We start from the raw sequence: 20,719 nt of genomic DNA on the forward strand, positions 1-20,719 counted from the left end.
CTTGAGCAGGAGTAGAAACAGTTCAAAAAGGTTGTTGATAAATTGGAGAGAGTTCAGAGATGAACCACAAGAATGACTGAAGGATAGAAATATACCTTACATTGATAGACACCAGGAGCCCAATCTATTTAGCTTAACAAAGAAGGTTAGAGAGTGACTTGATTATAGTCTACAAGTATCTACATAGGGAACAAATATTAAGTAATTGTGTGCTCAGTCTAGTAGAGAAAGGTATAACATAATCCAGGGGCTGGAAATTGAAGCTAGGCAAATTCAGATTGGAAATAAGGGATACATTTTTGACAGGGTAATTAATCATTAGAACAATTTAGCAGGGTTTGCAGTGGATTTTCGATCACTGTCAGTTTTTAAACCAAGATGGATGTTTTTCTGAAAGCTATGTTGTAGGAATTATTTTGAGCAAGTTCTATGGCCTGTGATTCATATGCCTCCTGGAGAGTCTCTGGGAAGTTTACCTCTTGCAGCTAGCTTCTGGTTTCATAGATTCCAAGGCCAGAAGGAACCACTGTGCTCATGTAGCCTAATCTAAACCACCAGGGAGATGGATACTCTTCAAGATCTACTAGCAGCTAGTTGTGTGGATTCAGCGGCTATCTTTTGTCTGTAACAAGCTCTACTTCAGTTTGATGGAATAGTTAGTTGGTCATGGTTTGACAGGAGACAAACTGTTTTTAAAGCTGATTAGACTAAATGAGCCTGTAATCAGCTTTCAGTAGATATTTTATTAAAATGAAATGTTAATGACCAGTAGCTTGTAGAATCTGTTAAATGGTTTTTGGAAAATCAGAATATGGATTATTGTATTCATTTACATTTTGCAATAAGTTTGAGCTGGAAATTGTTTGTTGCTGTGGGCCCTAAATTGACTTTCACTTAGATTTCACTAAAGCATCAGTACTGGGGATGTCTGCAAGAGCCAGATAAACAGTTGCAAAAATCAACAGATCGGTAGTCCCAAAATAGCCAGTAAGAATGTTTACACACACCTGGACTCTGAATGTCTGTCTGTCTTTGAGGTATGTAACTTGCTACCAGAACCCTACACGCTAGATTTAAATCAAGAGATAAAAGTATCCATAATGGGAGTTTAGTTAAAATTAGACTTGTGTGTTGTCACCTGAACTACAGATAAGCCTATAGTTACTTTCAAAAACTGAAGGCCTCCTTTAGGAAGTGCAGATCTCTAGCAGCAATGGTGCAAGCAAATCCAAAGATAACATAAACTGTCATTTAGATGGTCTGTGATCTTTACTTTACAGCTAAGATACTTGGATTTATAGTAAAAAATTTTATGTTAAGTTCTGGGCTGCCTATTAAATCTTTTCTAGTCACTTTATTAAATATATAAAATATGCTTACAAAATAAATTTATTAGCATATATTTATCTAGGTGTAAAAGTTAAACAAAAAGCGGATTTTCAAATGTATGTTGTGTAGCATTAGGAGATCCTATCAATGATCGGATGGGAATGTATTTATTACTGAGACCAGAGTTCACAGTTCTGTTTACTTCCTTAAAAAGAACAGGAGTACTTGTGGCACCTTAGAGACTAACAAATTTGTTTGAGCATAAGCTTTTGTGGGCTACAGCCCTCTTCATTGGAACATACAACAAGAAGATACTGGGCTGGAACCCGGAGTAGAGGGTGGGCCCGGGTTCCCCCCAAACCTCCCAACTCCTGATCAGACACAGGAGAAGTTGACCCAGACTGTGGGGAAGATCACTGAGGTGAGCAAATCTGTCAAATAAGCGCAGGACCCACCAAGGTAGAGGAGGAACTTTGTCACATACTATAGACAGCCTGAAGACAGCTGAGAATGAGAGCTTGGAGTGGTGATGGGGAAAGGAATGGCAGAAGAGAATATGGTGCCAGAAAGAAAGAAGTGGAGGGAGTAAGAGAAGGAAAGTAAGAAAAGTAGGAGGTTCAAGTTTTGCATAGCATATGCTGTTTATCTGCTCCATGATCAGTTTTCCCAGGTCTTCTACTTTGGCATGCGTACTAGTCATGTCATCAGTGTGTGTGTTTGCCAATAAATAAAAATAGGGCTGCTTGGCTTGTATTTTTAGTTTAATCACTTCTGTAATATCTAACATAATTGAGGGGTTCAGTTTCTGACATTATTGCTATTATGCCTTCTATTTTGTTTCAAATTGTCAGTGTTTGACAGTTCTAGTGCACAGTTGTAAAATGAGGTTTATTGCTTCCACTTGATGCAGACTATACAGTTTTTTATAAATTATAACATTTTTTCATAAAATCTTGGGAATTATATACTAGTCCTTGCTTCCTGAATACATTATTTTTAGATATATAGTAATATGTTTTACAGCTTTTGATCATTCCCCATGGCACAGGGTGGATTTGATTAAATCGAGTCTTCCTGACTAATGATTTAAATCATGGATTTCCACATAAGTGCTTTCTTGTTGATTGTTATAACCTTAATACATATTCTTTGCAACTCAGATAGATGTAGGTTTCATTTTTAGAAGGTACACGCTATACATTTGGATGGGTTTTTTCATTTACCAAAGGTAATTAAAGCAGATAGTTCACCTCCCTGTGACTTCATAAACATCTCCAGTTCAACAAGTTAATCATTAATATTTGGAGAATTTTCTTGCCATGTTGTATTAGGAGGAGAACATCACCAGACAGACATTTAAATTGTATTTATTTAACTACAACAACAATGTTATGTGTTCTGGATTTTTTTCTTCATGATATTTTGTCATGCAAACATGATATTTTAACACAACAAGCGCATGCATTTTTGAATTTAGTTAAACATTCAAGTTTTTTAAAATCAGGTTTGTTTTTTTTAAATTGTTTTTAGCTAAAATAAGTTAATTTTTAAAATTTCATTTAAATCGACCATGTCAGCCAGGTCAGCATGAGAAAACTTAAAATACTGGCTTCTGCAGCTAACTCAGTTGTCTTCACCTTCATTATCCTGTTTCTTCATAATCTGGAAAAGGAAAACAAGCTTTCCTTCTTTTCCAGGTCCCAAATGATTTCTCAATTTGGAATGAATTAGTCCAAAGGAAGAAAATATTCTTTCTACACTGGCAGAAGAAGTTACTGCTGTTGAAAGTGAGATTATCACTTCAACAGTCTCTGAATCCAAGTGCCTAAGTGACTTCCACCAGTTCACTGATGTGACTTTCTTTAAAACATCGTCAGCAAACATATATTTCTTGAATGTTTCTTATTCCAAACTGCTTCTCTTTTACGGTCTGCTGCCATTATATGTTTTCCATTCTAGTGAGAGAATGGTATGGTAGGTCTCAAATCAGAAGGCTACACTCAAAGACCTCAAGACTTCTGGAATGTGCTGCCCAAACAGTTTCCCTTTTGTTTCTACTGACTGTCCCTCCTTTCTCACATTTATCTCCAGATTTATTCTCCTTGTCCAGATCTTTTCCGCCCCCGACAATCTTATTCACTGAACTTTTTGAAACTTTGCACTTTTAGAGAGAGGTAAGTGATTGACTCTGTATACACAAATATGCAGATGGACAATAGAGTTGAGATCTGTTATTTCTCACCTCTATATATTATTTATTTTAAAACATTTTTGCTGTTAACAAGCATGTTATCTGTGGAGAGACAAATCCACAGTTTGAGAACTGCAAAACTAAGCCTCTCTGATGGTATCTTCTAGACTGACATGGAGTCCCATTGGGTAGCTAGAAAGATGAACCTAAATAATCTATACAGAAGCCCCTGGAATCCCATAAGATTGGGTCTCTAAACCATAAACTATTGGAACTCATTTACAAAACTTTTTTCTTAAACATTGCATGAATATATTGTTTCATACTATAGAATTAGAATTTATAATCCCTGTTCCATGATGGAGATATCTTTGCGCTATAATGTTTCCTAATTAAAATAATATTTAGGTTTTTCCTCAAAAAGTGTTTTATTAAAAAAATTGATTTAAATAAAAAAGGTTTTTTTAAATCATTTTTATCCCCTCTGACATGGCACAATTCCATTTAAAATTCTAATGTATTTTAACATTCCTACTTCCCTAATATATAGTTATCTCAGAGAAGCTAATAATTAAAGGATTAATATTAAATTCCCCTCATTTAGAGATCATCCCTCTGATTGAGGCACATTAGTAAACTAGACTGGGAAAGTTAGTACTGCTATAGCTGCTGTATCTGTTTGGTAGTTAAAGGATATCAGCCTCCAGGGTTGTCCATATCAGGCAGCTGCAAGCATCTAGCCCTGTTACCACATGCATGCTATGTGGAGAAGTCCCTTTTGTTTTCAAGGGATTTAAGCATTACCTCAATGGATTGGGGCCTTGAGAGCCAGATTTTCAAAAGTTCTCAGCATCCATAATTGGAATCAGATTTTCAAAACATAATTTTTTCTTATAGGCACCTAAAATGAAGTTGCTGCTTTTTAAAAAATGCAGTGTTTAAATGGAATCCATTGAGTGCTGAGCCTTTGAAAATCCAGCTTTATAATCTTAAAAACCTAAAACCAAATATTTCCCAGGTGGGCTTGGATAATTGCTGAGTGATTTTTGCAGAATCTAAGTGGGCAGACTCTTTTAGTGCTTTAACTTGATAGTACAACCACTGTCATTCCCCTGAGAGCAGAGAGGCACCCCTGAAATGAAGGCATTTCCTGTCTTAATCCAGAAACCAAATAGTCCCGTTCAGAAAAAATGGGGGACAGAACTTCCTGGTACCTAGTAAGAATTTTATTAGAAAAAATGCTTTATTTTTGGATTGAAAGTGTTTTAATTCTGTATTTTAATTTGAACTCTGAGCAGAGAATTAGGAGCTAAACTTGTCTTCTCATTCAAAGGAAACCAAATGATCTGAAGGCAAGAGAGGCATGGCAGAGAAACAAAAATAAAATGAAAATTTCTGAAAGTAGCTGGGATACCTGGTGTCTTAAAGAAAATAGTTTGTGAGAAACACTTCGAAGCATAGACATATACTGGTCGCCATAAATGGAATTTTTACATACTACATGATGCATGGAATATAATTATTTAACACAGATAGTATTGGATATGTGTTAATGCATGTATTAATGAGTTACAGTTGTGACCCAAGACATTGCTTGTGGGTAGAGTAGAATGTGCTCATTTTAAAATGTTTGGTTGTTACATAGGGCTTATGTACACTTACAGTGCTGCAGTGGCGCTGCTGTAGCACTTAGTGAAGATGCTACCAGTGCTGACAGGAGAGCTGCTCTGTCTGCATAGGTACTCCAACTCTCCGAGAGGCTGTAACTGTATTGATGGGTGAAGTCCACCCATCGACATAGCATTGTCTACACCAGGGATTAGGTCAGCATTACTGTGGCACTCAGGGTATGTATTTTTCACGCCTCGGAATAATGTAGTTATATTGACGTTGGTAGTGTAGACCAAACCTAACTGCAGTGGCTGAAAGGAATGTGGCCATGTCAGTTGAGGAGTTATTCAGATGGAAGTGTGCTCAGTTGACAGACACCAATCATTTGCAGAATTGGATGAAGTGTCTTCAGTCCTTTGCTTCTATGAGCATCAAACGTGGAAGAAAGAACCAGTTCAATAAGCTGTTGCACAAGTTTAACTGTATTTTCTGATGAGTATTGCACGTTTTCTCTAGTGTTGAAAAATCTGTGCTTTAAGACCTTAATTTGTGAGTATATATAATCATTGCTTTAAAAAAGTTGCTAGAATTGTAGCTATTACAGGTCTATTGGGTCAGTACTCTGGCATGTGAGGTATAAGGTGCTGGATATTAAAGACTGCCGTTGGAAATCCTGTGTTTACTGCTTTCTCACAACTAATTTTTAATTTACAGTAGTGGCTGATCCTAAGACTTCCTTTGATTGCATCAAGTTGTGCCTTGCTGTTTCATCATCTCTTGTTCTGTAATATTGGCCATTATCTTGACATCTGCACAATACTTGGGTTTCTGCCATTAACTTGTTGCACACTTGCCGCCTTAACTCCTGCATAGCCTTCATGGAAAGTGTGCTGATCACTTTTCTGTCTATCCCTGTCTCTTTAGGATCTTGGACAGTGTCCATCACTGTGGTATGAGTGACCTGAAAAGGTTCTATAAACTTTGAAAAACACAGATATGAGATGCTAAAAGGATGAGATTATAGGCAGGGCTGACAGTGCCACTTATAGTTAAGGTTGTCTGACACCTTCCACTGTAAAATCTTATTTTCAGTTATAACTTCATCAGATTTTCATTATGTGGGCTTAAATTTCTGAATCTAGGTCTCTGCCTCAGGTTGAATCATTTTGGAAAGTTTCAGTAAAAACAGTTGTCGCTTCAGAGAGCGAGGTTAGGGAAAAATACTGTGCTTTGCCAGTGCTTGGGAAAAAACTCCCAACCTTACAGCTGTTTTGTTAAGCTCTAGCATCTCCATTCTATTGAATTTTCTGTGACGGAGATACTAGGGTCAGAGGTGTCACTGAAAATCCACCCAAATTTGACCAGGATACAAGCCTTTGAAAATAACTGCACATGATCAGAAGGGGTGTGTTACAGGCTTTCAGTAAAAATCTCTGAATGTTGTTGGTGGAAGGTAGAGTCCACTGCTACAGAGCTCTGTGTCAAGTACACGGAATATGCTCCATCCCCAGTGAGCATGCTCTGTTCTGGGGCTGAGCAGGAGGTTTCCTGCAGCTGGTCTTCCTGGGTACATGGGACTGTTTTGACATCAGACACTTGGAACTGAGAGCAGGGAGTTTTTCTCCTGCGCTCTGTCTCTGCTGGTGCTCAGGCTGCATAGAGAAGGAAGAGGGAAAGCAGCCTGATTTGAAGGTAGAGGGTGAGCAGCGTGGAAGGAGAAACCTGAGGTGGGGACATGTGGAGTCAAGTAGGTTCTGTAACCACTAGACACACTGCCCTTCAGATCCCAGAACAGAAATTTGGATTCCTGATTTCTTGCTTTCCTGTGGTATCGGAAATATCCATAAAACTCACTGGCAAAGTCTGTCTCTTCTGCCTCTGTGCCAGATACTCCATTGACTTAAGTGGTAGAAGCCGTACCATGGATCTAAAGGTTCCAACCCTGCTGATGAGTTGTGGGGTCACTATGGTTCCACATGATGGAATTTTTTTTAGTTTGCTTTTATAAAACCTAGGAAATTTATAGAAATGTTAAGATTAAGTTGGCAACATAAAGCACTTAAGTTATGAAATGCCAGAATTGAGGTTGTCCATTCAACCTTAATTCGATCCCCCTGTGTGTATATATTGTGATACAGTCTTTAATTAAATAATACCATTTTTTCCATGGGATCATGGTCTTGTTCAATACATAGGATAGGCAATGCTTAGGGAATGAATCAGGTTATGTGGTGAATGACGTTGTTTGTAGAAGCCCTGCCGCATTTGTTGCAGAAGCTGGAAGATGTGCAGTGAATGAAGCAAAGGTCTGCAGGAAGAAAAAAAAGGATGATCTCGTGGTTAAGGCAGTTGAATGTCACACTGCAAAACTACTCTGTCGCTGTCTCTGTCTCTGCCAGAATTTCAATATGATGCTGGCAAGGCACTTAAACCAAAGTTCTCTCCATTAGTCGCTGTGTTCCTCATTTCTCCAGGGGCCAAACTTGAGACACCAGAGGCCTGATTTTGTTGAAGTGCTGAGCACGCTCAGTTGCAACTGCAGTCAACTAGAACTGTGCTTTCAGTATATTGAAGTTCTATATAATGCTAAGTATTCAGAAAAATAAGTCCCCAGGTGTTTCATTGGACAGCCATAAGTAGTGGACACTTGATAATTTTGTTGCTATTATATCTACATGCCTCAGTTCTCTATCCATAACATTGGTATAATACTATTTCACCTCAAAGGGATGTTTTGAAGGTGAATGAATTAATTAGTGTTTGAGAAACAGGCAAGTGTTACAGTGCCATAAAGTCCTTCCGGAAATTCTGTATTCAGTGCATGGCTTGGGTGGTGTACTATAAATAAGCCCTGGGATTGCAAACTAAATTATTAAGATAAAGAGAAATGTAGACTAGCTGCATATTCAGTGTACTCATCTATCCTATGCAATGAAGTATGGGTCCTGTGGAAAATAGTATGTGATCTTGTAATTAAAGTCTGTATCATAATGCATAAGCCCTAGACGGCTGAATTAAGGTTACACAAGCAACTTTGTGGCACTTCTTAACTATTATGGGTGACTATGCAACCCTACCCTTTTAATATTCTTTTGTGTTTAATATACAAGCTTGCAATACAGTAGACTGTGAGAAAGGAGAGGCTGAGGGAACTGGGATTGTTTAGTCTGCAGAAGAGAAGAATGAGGGGAGATTTGATAGCTGCTTTCAACTACCTGAAAGGAGGTTCCAGAGAGGATGGGTCTAGACTGTTCTCAGTGGTGGCAGATGACAGAACAAGGAGTAATGGTCTCAAGTTGCAGTGGGGGAGGTTTAGGTTGGATATTAGGAAAAACTTTTTCACTTGGAGAGTGGTGAAGCACTGGAATGGGTTACCTAGGGAGGTGGTGGAATCTCCTTCCTGAGAGGTTTTTAAAGTCAGACTTGACAAAACCCTGGCAGGGATGATTTAGTTGGTGTTGGTCCTGCTTTGAGCAGGGGTTGGACTAGATGACCTCCTGAGGTTCCTTCCAAGCCTGATATTCTATGACAGCAGTCATTGTGGCAGATGTGATGCCTGTCTAGATATAGCCATCATTGGCATGCCCTGCCTTCTTGACTACATCAGGAATGCTGGAAGATATTAATTTTTGTTTCAGTTCATGTCCCCATAGCCACCGAGAATGATCTTTCTGAATTTGCTGGCTGAGACATGGGAAAAGAGAGGGGCTTACTGGGAACAGCACAGTAGTTGCTGTTTGCCAGTTGGAGAAATAGGCCCACCTCAGTGATGAACTAACATTTCTGTAGAATGCCAGTCTGAACTTGGAGGTGTTTTGTGGATCACCAAGACTTTAAATTTGAAAAGCAAATGTTTGGCCTGAAATATTTTTTTCAGGGCATTGGGAATTAGGTTTGGATTATTCTGTTGTCACAAGTACCATGTATCCTGTTATATTGTCTAAACTTGTATTCTGACTTTGAAGGAATTTTATCAGGTGGGGAAATCTGCAATACTACTCTATAAAGGAAAACTGTAGTGACTAATTATATCATCTCTTGTAAATAATTACCTGTATGTAAATGTTCATCGGTTTTTAGAAACTAATGATGGAAGAGGTCCTGAAAGATTGTAGAAGGGCTAACGTATTGCCCATCTTAGAAAAAGAAAGAGCTGGGGAACTGTAGACCAGTCAGCCTGACTTTGATGCCTGGGAAGTTTACTAGACTGAAGTTACAAAAGATTCAATTTGTGAATACTTAGGGGATGAAGGGGTAATCACTTGCCTCCCAGTGTGTGTTTACCAGGAACAAATCATGCCAAATCAGCTTGATTTCATCCTTTATCAGAGTAACTGGTTTAGAGGATGGGGGAACGGAGTGGACATAATATACCTGGACTTCAGCAAGGCTTTTGACAGTCCCACATGACATTTTGATAAGTAAGCTGGAGAAATGTGGGCTTGACAGAACTACCATTAAGTGGATACGCGATTAGTTAAGCCAGCCGCAAACAGAGTAATCATTAATGGAATTATGTCAGATTGGAAGGAGGTCTCAAGTGGGGTTCCACAGGGATCTTTTCGAGATGTATTGTTTAATATCTTTATTAATGACCTGGATATAGGTATAGAGAGCATACTGATCAAGTTTGTAGATGACACACAGCTTGGGGGGGGGCAAGGGGAGTAGCCAGAACTTTGGAGAATAGAGCTAAAATTCAGAGGGATCTTGATAAATTAGAGAACTGGGCTATAGACGACAAACTGAAATTCAGCAAAGACTGAGGTAAGGTGCTACACTTAAGGAAGAAAAATCAAACACGCAAATACTGAATGAGGAAAACTGGTTTGGCAGCCACACTACTGAGAAGGATCTGGGAGTTGTGGTGGATCACAACCTCAACATGAGTCAGCAATGTGCTGCTGTTGCTCTCCCTCTTCTCCCCCCTGCCTGCCCCCCCCCCCAAGCAAACACAGTTTTAGGTTGCATTAACGGAGACCTAGCATGCAACTCACAGGGGTGATAGTACTGCTCTATTCAGCGCTGGTTAGGCCTCAGCTGGAGAACTGTGTCCTATTTTGGTCACTGATGCATAGAAAGGATGTAGCGAAACTGTAAAGGATCCAGAGGCAAGTGACAAATGATCAAAGGGATGAAATGTAAGCCATTTGAGCAAAGGCTGAAAGAACGGGGTGTGTTTAGTTTGGAAAAGACTGATTGCATTCTCAAATGGAGTGTCTGTTCCAGCTACCACAAGGCAAGCTCTGAGAGCGACCTTCATTCTCTAGACTAGTACAGCACTTCTTTTTAGGACAACAAGGTTCTCTGGACAAAAGATGGGCATATTTTATGACACAGTGTCTGCTTTTTGTTATTAGTTTTGACTGACTCAGGATTAGCTGGCCTTGTAAATTAAGGCAGTGATTATAACAATCTTCCATGCAACTAAAGCAAGAATTGGAACCACAAACACTTGTATGTAAGGAGGTACCAACCCGAATAAGGTCTTTCTGTTCTCTCATTTTGACGTTAAACGTGGAAGGAAATTCTCTTAAGGGTGAGGAGTTGGATAGTAGATCACTGTGCTGGAGGTAATGTCCCTATAAAGGGCTTGTCTGTGCTTAAAATACTACAGCGTCAGAGCTGCAGCACTTCAGCCTAGGCACTACCTATGCCAGTGGGAGGGATTCTCCTGTCAGTGTAGGTAATCTACCTCCCTGAGAGGCGGTAGCTAAGTCGACCGAGGAATTCTTCCATCAACCTTAAGCTATTGATGCAGGGACTTAGGTCCACTTAACTGCACCACTGAGCGACATGGGTTTTTTTTCCACACCCCTGAGCGACATGGTTATGCCGACCTGATTTTCCAGTGTAAATGAGGGATAATATGCTTGTACCCCGATATAATGCGATCCGATATAACACGAATTCGGATATAATGTGGTAAAGCAGCGCTCCAGGGGGGCGGGGCTGTGCACTCCAGCGGATCAAAGCAAGTTCACTATAACATGCTTTCACCTATAACGCGGTAAGATTTTTTGGCTCCCAAGGAAAGCATTATATTGGGGTAGAGGTGTACTAGTGTGTTGTAATATTTCTTTCAGACTCTGCTATTCTGTTTCAAGTTCTGTGCATTCGCACTTACAACTTCTGAGGCTGTGCATTTTGTCTAGTACATTTAATTGTGTAACTGTGAATAGCCATTCTTGCTCCAAGAAACAAAGGGAGTTCTTAAAAGTTACCTGAGGTTATGTCTACGCTGGCAAGTTTCTGCGCAACAAGTTATAACCCGCTGTTGCGTGTTCCTTGTGACAGTGGAGCACATCCACATTAGTAGCTCTTGTAATGGCAGAGTGCATTGTGGTAGCTATCCCACTGTGCAACTGGCTGCAGGATGCTTTGGAATGGGTTTGCAGTGCCTCATGGGGCAGGCACAGCATCACATGATGCAGGTTTCCTAATCCCATTGTTCCATGGGCATCCTACTACGTTGCCAGCTGCTTTTCAACTGAAGTGGGGTGGAGGGAGAGTGTGTAATGGTGTCTGGGTGTGTTTGGAAGAGGGAGAAAGACTATGTTTTGGGGGCAGTGTGTATGTCAGTATCCTAAGAACATAAGGACCGTACTGGGTCAGACCAAAGGTCCGTCTAGCCCAGTAACTTGTGTACCGATAGTGGCCAATGCCAGGTGCCCCAGAGGGAGTGAACCTAACAGGTTATGATCAAGTGATCTCTCTCCTGCCATCCATCTCCACCCTCTGACAAACAGAGTCTAGGGACACCATTCCTTACCCATCCTGGCTAGTATCCATTAATGGAGATAACCTCCATGAATTTATCCAGTTCTCTTTTAAACGCTGTTATAGTCCTAGCCTTCACGACCTCCTCAGGCAAGGGATTCAACAAGTTGACTGTGCGCTGTGTGAAGATCTTTCTTTTATTTGTTTTAAATCTGCCTATTAATTTCATTTGGTGACCCCTAGTTCTTATATTATGGGAATAAGTAAATAATTTTTCCTTATCTACTTTCTCCACACCACTCATAATTTTATATACCTCTATCATATACCCCCCCTTAGTCTCCTCTTTTCCAAGCTGAAAAGTCCTAGCCTCTTTAATCTCTCCTCATATGGGACCTTTTCCAAACCCCTAATCATTTTAGTTGCCCTTCTCTGAACCTTTTCTAGTGCCAATATATCTCTTTTGAGATGAGGAGATCACATCTGTACGCAGTATTCAAGATGTGGGTCTACCATCGATTTATATAAGGACAATAATATAGTCTGTTTCTTATTTTTTTTCCCCCTTTTAATGATTCCTAACACCCTGTTTGCTTTTTTGACCGCCTCTGCACACTGCATGGATATCTTCAGAGAACTATCCATGATGACTTTTTCTTGATTCGTTGTAGCTAAATTAGCCCCCATCATATTTTATGTATAGTTGGAGCTATTTTTTCCAATATGCATTACTTTACATTTATCCACTTTTTAAATGTCATTTGCCATTTTGTTGCCCAGTCACTTAGTTTTGTGAGATCTTTTTGAAGTTCTTCACAGTCTGCTTTGGTCTTAACTGTCTTGAGCAGTTTAGGATCATCTGCAAACTTTGTCTTGTAAAATCAGACAGCGGGAGGAAGCAACCAGTACTGAGGCAGAGGAAGGGGGAAACCCAATCAGCCCCCATCTCTCTCCCCAGCTCTTAGCACAGCAAAGCGCACACACTCACTCTTGCCTTCTTGTGTGTTCAAAAGCATGAGCATTCCAAATTAACAGTTTGCTTTTGGCTGTCAGAAACGGAGCTTTGAAAGGGGAGGTGCACATGTCTCCAGGGCTGCGGAGTTCAGAACAATGAGCAGAGTAGCCACTTGAGGGACTATGGGTTACTTCCGGAGGCCAATTGAATGCTTTCTGCACTGTAATGTGTTTACGCTGCCAATGCTGTGCTGGAGCCTCTACACTTTAAGGCTTATGATGGAGCTGGGGTTTTTGCAACGCTGCAACTGAGGAGGTTCTGCACACTAAGTGGCTTGGCAGTGTGTACACCTCAGGAGTTACACTGCAGAACGCTGCTTTACTGTGAAGTAACTTGCCAAGTGTAGACAAGGCCTTAGGGTTAGAAGGGACTGCAAGGGTCATCTAGTGAAGTCTAACCCCCTGCCAAGATGCAGGATTTGTTGTGTCTAAACCATTACAGATGGCTCTCCAGCCTCCTTTTGAAAACCTCCAGAAGCTTCCACAACCTCCCATGGCAGTCTGTTCCAGTGTCCTACTGTTTTTACAGTTAAGAAGTTTTTCCTGAGATTTGTTTCCTTGAGGCAACAAATTAGTCTCCCTGTGGTATTTGAGTCAGATCATAGTGTAGGATAATATGCAGAGCTCCTTTGTTGTAGTTCTTTGTGGAGTAGTAGGATTAGCTTGCTGGGAGACTAGAAAGGAGCTCATGAAACAGAAAGGAGTGATTTAATCTACATGACCTGCAGGTAATTCAGTGGTGACTCTTATGCTGTATAAATCTGTCTGGATGGGAAGTTCTATGCTTGGAAATAGTTAAATTAGACCTTCTTTGTTGGGGAATGTATATAGCCTGGCTAGTGTTTCTGCTCGGATTGTGATGTCCTGTGTGTGTTTACACCTGATTAGTTTTCAGAGTGGTAGCTGTGTTAGTCTATTTCAGCAAAAACAATGAGGAGTCCTTGTGGCACCTTAGAGACTAACACATTTATTTAGGCGTAAACTTTTGTGGGCTAAAACCCACTTCATCAGATGCATGGAGTGAAAAATACAGTAAGCAGTATATGTATCACAGCACATGGAAAAGATGAGTTGCCTTACCAAGTGGGGGGGTCAGTGAATATAGTGAGAAGGAATCAGTTGTTCTCTGTGTAGTGATGTGGGAGGGGGCGGAAAGCTCCATAAAGTCAGTTGAACGACACAAATTGTTCTGTAAGAGAGAGAAACAGTTACATTTAAAACATTATTTAGGAGATCGTGTAGGATACTAGCACTATTAAACACTTTCTTGACAAATGAACTTTTTTCAGGTGTGTTTGGTTATCAAAGCTCTCTGTGGAAAATAGAATATAATTAGTGTAATACAGATCATTATATGGCTCTGAAGGAGGTTATTAAAATTTCAGTTCGTTGTTTTGCTATTTTACTATATTTTATTACTACTATTTTACTATATAAACTAGAAAGCCATAATGAAGCCACTCTTGGGTCAGGTGTGATCCACAATTCTTTAATTTGGCCTAGTGCCTTAATCTTTATGAAGTAGCTTGCAGAGACTACAGGTCCTATTGTGTTGGACCATGCGATCTAAGCAGACCACCTGTAGCTTGAACAAACATGGAGCATTACATGCTGGGAACTAAAATCTGTTTTGTCTCCCTATTAATAAACATTGTGTAATCAGCCTCATTTTAAGCATACCCTGGGCTCCTATTGAAGTTGCCAGTGCAGCCTACAGTTGTCCAAAGAATGGGTTCCCGTATAACATCTTTAACATAAATTGCTAAGGTAACACTAATTTCTGACTTCAAAGGATGTTCCACTTAAACCTTGCTAAACAGTTTTATTTTAGTTAATAATTAAAAAAAAATCAGGATACCGCTTTATTTACTGTTCACATTTGTTGCAGTTAAATAATGAAGACTGCCAAATTCTGTTTAATTATTATTCATAGTGGTCTTAGGCAAGGTCTTCATAAGAAACTTTTGTTGATCTAGTAATGATAGCAAGGGATGTGAGTTTTTTTGCAAAATCTTTCAAACAGTATGCATTTTAATACAACCATATGCAAAGGTACACATCTTGGAACAAAAAAAGTAGGCCATACTTACAGGACTGGAGATTCTAATCTGGAAAGCAATGACTCTACCATGACACACAAGTCCTTTTCAATCAGTTGAACATGAGCTTGCAGTATGAAATTATGGCTAGTAAGACTAAAGCAATCTTTGGATGCATAAACAGGAATCTCTAGTAGGAATAGAGATTATACTGCCCTTTTTTGGCACTGCTGTGACAGCTGCTGAAATCTTGTGTCCAGTTTTGGTGGTATACTTCAAGAAGTATGTTGATAAATTGGAGAGTGTTCAGAGAAGAGCCACGAGAATGATTTATGGGATTGGAAAAAATGCCTTATAGTGAGAGACTCAAGGAACTCAAACTAGTTTGCTTAAGAAAAAGGTTTAAGGGGTGATTTGATCAGTCTGAGGAACAAATATTTAATAATGACTTATCAGTCTAGCAGACAAAGGTATAACAAGATCCATTGTTTGGAAGCTGAAGGTGGAGATATTCAGACTGGAGATGAAGTGTGGATTTTTAACAATGAGGGTAGTTAATCATTGGACGAATATACTTGGGGTTGTACTGGATTCTCCGCACTGGCAATTTTAAAATCAAGATTGGATGTTTTCTTATAGATCTACACTAGTTCAAAGAGGATATATTTCAGAGAAGTTCTACACTCTATACTAGTAAGTACTGGTGGACATGCAGTTATACTGACCTAAAAATGCCTTTACCAGTAAAGCTCATTTTGCTCAAGGAACTGGGAAAAGCCATACAAATGAAAGCAAAGTACTTCTTACCAATATAACCTATGTGTATGCTAGGAAGGTTTGTCAATACAACTATATTGAAACTTTTTCTAGTGTAGACTTTGGCCTTACTTTCTGATTCTTGGTGTGAAATATTTTTTAAACATTGCAGAGGATTAGTTTTGTTTAAAAACATTTAGAAGTTTAAAATCATGGAAACAATCTGATTAGTCTTACATTTTTCTTAATAAAAACTGAGGCTCACTTTTTCCAACCTGAGCATGCTTTTGCCTTTTCTTTGCCAACCCTTTCACCCTATATTTCTGCTCAAGCCCTAACTTTAATATACGTTTTATTCATGGGGTTTAAAATATTAGGACTGAATTCCCGCATGCCCTTCCCCCATTAGTTACGAACAATGTTAAACTCAAAATTGACAAATCCTGTTTTGAGAGAATCTGCTCTTGCTATTTATTCTCCTGCTAAATTGCAATTTTACGTTTGACATACTGAGGCTCACTGTGTCTGACTTCCCCTCTCCTTTTTGTTATACCCACAGCTGTTGTATCGTTTCTTCAATTAGTTCATAAACTCTTTGATGCGGAGACTACTGTACAATACCTAGCATGATTGGGCTGATGCTTATTTGTGTCCCAAGTGCTACTGGTACTGTTCTTATGAAACGAAGTATCTTGTTTTTCAAGTAACTGTTCAGTGCAGAATAATGGAGGGTTACAGAATATAATAATGAGGAAAACCCTAAACTAATACCACAGTATGACTGAGAATTTAAACTAGTCGGGTATTAACATGGCTACCAGTCTTTCAAATTGTGTAAGTGTTAGAGGCGTATTAAAATATTTTAGGGACAGATGGATTGAGAACAAGAGGGGAAAAAATTGAAATGTTACTACTGGTAATGAAATGGAAACAAATGTATTTTGTCCATGAAATCAAGGTCATTTGTGTTTTCTTTGACTGTTTTCTTCTACCTTCTGTTTTAAAAAATCTGTTTAGCATACCCCTCCCCCACTGTGTGCCTCACCCCAGAAAAGTTAAATAGCTCTTAAAGGAATCCATTTGAAGCAAGTAACAGAGTCCTATCAGTAGACAGCCTCTTATAAAAGACCTTGTCATGCAGGGACCACAGATGTGAAAGAATCCTCTTAATTCTTACATAGTACATTAAAGGCTTTAATGACTGTCACTGACTCTGAGTTAAGTCAGCAAAAACTGTTTTTACAAAACAAATGGGTTACTGGAAATATGACAGTAATCTTAATGTGAGTGAATGGTGTAGCATTTCATTTAATCAGTTAAGTAAATTGTGATTGTGAGCACTATATTAATATATATATATATATATATATCGGAGGGATAGCTGTGTTAGTCTGGATCTGTAAAAAGTGACAGAGTCCTGTGGCACCTTAGACTAACAAACGTATTGGAGCATAAGCTTTTGTGATTACTACCCACTTCGTCAGATGCAGCTATATTAATATATGCAATTTATAGAATCAGTGAAATAAGCTTATTAATGGGAGGAATTCTTGCAACTTAGCACTTTCTAATATTCTGTGAAATGTTTCTCTGTTGCAGCTTTTATGGTCAATAGAAGAACCAAATGTAGCTGAAAGAATAATTCTGTGGTTTAGTTTTTAGTCAGGCAGGTGGTAACCACTGGGGAGAGTCAGTAGGTTCAAAGAACGAGGAATATTTGTGGCAACTTAGAGACTAACAAATTTATTTGAGCATAAGCTTTCGTGGGCTAAAACCCACTTCGTCGGATCCATGCAGTGAAAATACAGTAGGAAGATTATACATACACAGAGAACATGAAATGGATGGATGTTGCCAAACCAGCTATAAAGAGACTAATCAATTAAGGTGGGCTATTATCAGCAGGAGAAAAAAAAAAAGTTTGTAGTGATAGTCAGGATGGCCCATTTCCAACAGTTGACAAGAAAGTAACAGTAGGGGAAAAATTAGCATGGGGAAATAGTTTTTACTTTGAGAGTGGATGAGTCATCATACAGTCTTTATTCAAGCCTAATTTAATGGGGTCCAGTTTACAAATTAATTCCAATTCTGCAGTTTCTCGTTGGAGTCTGGTTTTGAAGTTTTTTCATTGGCGAACTGCAACTTTTAGGTCTGTAATTGAGTGACTAGGGATGTTGAAGTGTTCTCTGACAGGTTTTTGAATGTTATAATTCTTGAGGTCTGATTTGTGTCCATCATTGGCACCATCCTGCAAGGATAAGTATATTGGTCCATCGATACTACAACTCCACCTTTAGCAATAACACTTCAGGTATCAAAAGGACTTACTGGTGGTTGCCGAACCAGATGCTCCATTGCTGGCAGGTACTGTGTGTGTCCTGGTCTCCAGACCCTAATACATCCCTAGTACCATTGCCTCCCTTTTCAGTTGGAGCTCCTCCATTACAGGAAGAATAGGACAATGATGAAGACCTCCCTTCAGTACTATCACTTTCTGTTTAGGATTCTTCTACTTTCCCATATATGAATCCCCTTTCCTCCTCATTTCTTCTGAGAGCAATCCTGGATTCCACTCCCTTTTCCCTATGGTCTATAGAAATCTACAAAATGACTGGTGTGGAGAAAGTAAATAAGGAAGTACTATTTACTACTTCTCATAACACAAGAACTGGGGGTCACTAAATGAAATTAATAGAAAGCAGGTTTAAAACAAAAGGAAGTATTTTTTCACACAATGCATGGTCAACCTGTGGAACTCCTTGCCAGAGGATGTTGTGAAGGCCAAGACTATAACAGGGTTCAGAAAATAACTAGATAAGTTCAGGGAGGGTAGGTCCATCAATGGCTATTAGCCAGGATGGGCAGGGATGTTGTCTCTGACCTCTGTTGGCCAGAAGCTGGGAAGGGGCGATGGGGTGGATCACTTGATGATTACCTGTTTTGTTAATTCCGTCTGGGGCACCTGGCATTGGCCACTATCGGAAGACAGGTTACTGGGCTAGATGGACCTTTGGTCTGACTCAGTAGGGTTGTTCTTGTGGATTCCACTTTATTCCCCCTATGGTCCTCGGTGGCCATATTGGGTTTCCTGGACAACATATTGCCAGTATTTTCCAGGGCCCTGACCTTCTTGTGTTGTGGTGATAGGGAGACTCAAACTGCTTCTCCTCAGCAACAGGAGGAAATGTTCAAGAAACTTGAGCGGATAAAGTAGCTACTCCTCAGAGTACCATCTTGTCGTCTTCACTGGATAAGCTGGTAACACCGCCTCCTTTGTCTATAGTTGATGATTTTTGGCAGTTTTAAGAGCTCTTTAAATGTGTGGTAGACTCTCTATATATAGCTCTTGAAGAGGTCAAAGAATTGTAACACAAGCTGCTGGATATTCACTCTGACACCATCCAGGATTGGCAAACCCCGGTTACAGTAACATCCATGCTGTAAGAGATCCAATAAAAGTATTATGTTCCTACCAATCTACTGGAATTCTTTGAGGGGGTCAACAAGCATGCGGACAAAGGAGATCCAGTGGATATAGCGTATTTAGATTTTCAGAAAGCCTTTGACAAGGTCCATCACCAAAGGCTCTTTAACAAAATAAGCAGTCATGGGATAAGATGGAAGGTTCTCTCATGGATTGGTAACTGGTTAAAAGATAGGAAACAAAGGGGAAGAATACATGGTCAGTTTTTCAGAATGGAGAGAGATAAATACTGGTGTCTCCCGGGGATCTGTATTGGGTCCAGTCCTATTTTACATATTCATAAACGATCTGGAAAAAGGGATAAACAGTGAAATGGCAAAATTTGCAGTTGATACAAAACTATTCAAGATAGTTAAGTCCCAGGCACGCTGCAAAGAGCTACAAAAAGATCTCACAAAACTGGGTAACAAAATGGCAGATGAAATTTAATATTGATATATGTAAAGTAGTGCACATTGGGAAACATAATCCTACCTTTACATGTACAATGATGGGGTCCAAATTACTTATTACCACTCAAAAAAGAGATCTTGGAGTCATTTGCGGATTCTGAAATCATCCACTGAATGTGCAGTGGCAGTCAAAAAAGAGAACAGAATGTTGAGAATCATCAAGAAAGGGATAAATAACAAGACAGAAAATATAGTATCTCTATGTAAATCCATGGTATGCCCACACCTTGAATACTGCGTGCAGATGTGGTCACCCCATTTTCAAAAAGATATTGGAAAAGGTTCAGAAAAGGGCAACAAAAATGATTGGGGTATAGAATGGCTTCTTTATGAGGAGAGATTAATAAGATTGGGACTTTTCAGCTTGGAAAAGAGGTGACTACAGGGGGATGTGATAGAGATCTATAAAATCATGAGTGATGTAGAGAAAGTAAATAAGAAAGTGTTATTTACTCCTCATAATACAAGAACAAGGGGGCCACCAAATGAAATTAATAGGTATCAAGTGTAAAACAAACAAAGTATTTTTTCATGCAGCGCGTTGTCAGCCTCTGGAACTCCTTGCCAGACGATATTGTGAAAGCCAGTACTATAACATGGTTCAAAAGGGAGCTAGATAGATTCATAGAATATCAGGGTTGCAAGGGACCTCAGGAGGTCATCTAGTCCAACCCCCTGCTTAAAGCAGGACCAATTCCCAACTAAATCATCCCAGCTGGGGCTTCATCTTAGTTTAATCTAGTGACTACAGCTTCCCAGTTTTGACTTAAATGTGAATTAAAATCACATACCAGCATCTTTGGAACCTGCTTATCTCCATTTGTTCCTATTTAAAGATGGTCTGGTTCTAACTTCCAAGATTTTCTTTCTTTGAGAATTCAGTTGCAAATGAAGGATGGACTTTTTAGAAGAGACGGTCTGAAAGGATATTCATAGTCCAATCCAGCAGTTAGATGGTGAAGTATGCCATAATATGTTGGAGTGGAGCATGTAACTGCTGGTAGAAAGTAATTTTTCATTGGGGAAGCATACTTTTTGTGCTCTGCTTTATCAGACAACTGAAAAGCACCATGAACAATGTCGTAGATGCCTGTTATGCTTTCCTCTAACATTTGTTAAATAG

General features: G+C 39.4%; 1 protein-coding gene across 10 annotated transcripts in view; it reads left to right on the top strand.

Moving 5' to 3' along the window:
• BRD4 (bromodomain containing 4) overlaps window positions 1–20,719 on the top strand; it is a 212,417-nt gene that overhangs the window by 42,383 nt on the left and 149,315 nt on the right. The window lies entirely within an intron of this gene.

This window comes from Gopherus evgoodei, unplaced genomic scaffold, assembly GCF_007399415.2.
Source record: "Gopherus evgoodei ecotype Sinaloan lineage unplaced genomic scaffold, rGopEvg1_v1.p scaffold_37_arrow_ctg1, whole genome shotgun sequence".
Lineage (NCBI taxonomy): Eukaryota > Metazoa > Chordata > Testudines > Testudinidae > Gopherus > Gopherus evgoodei.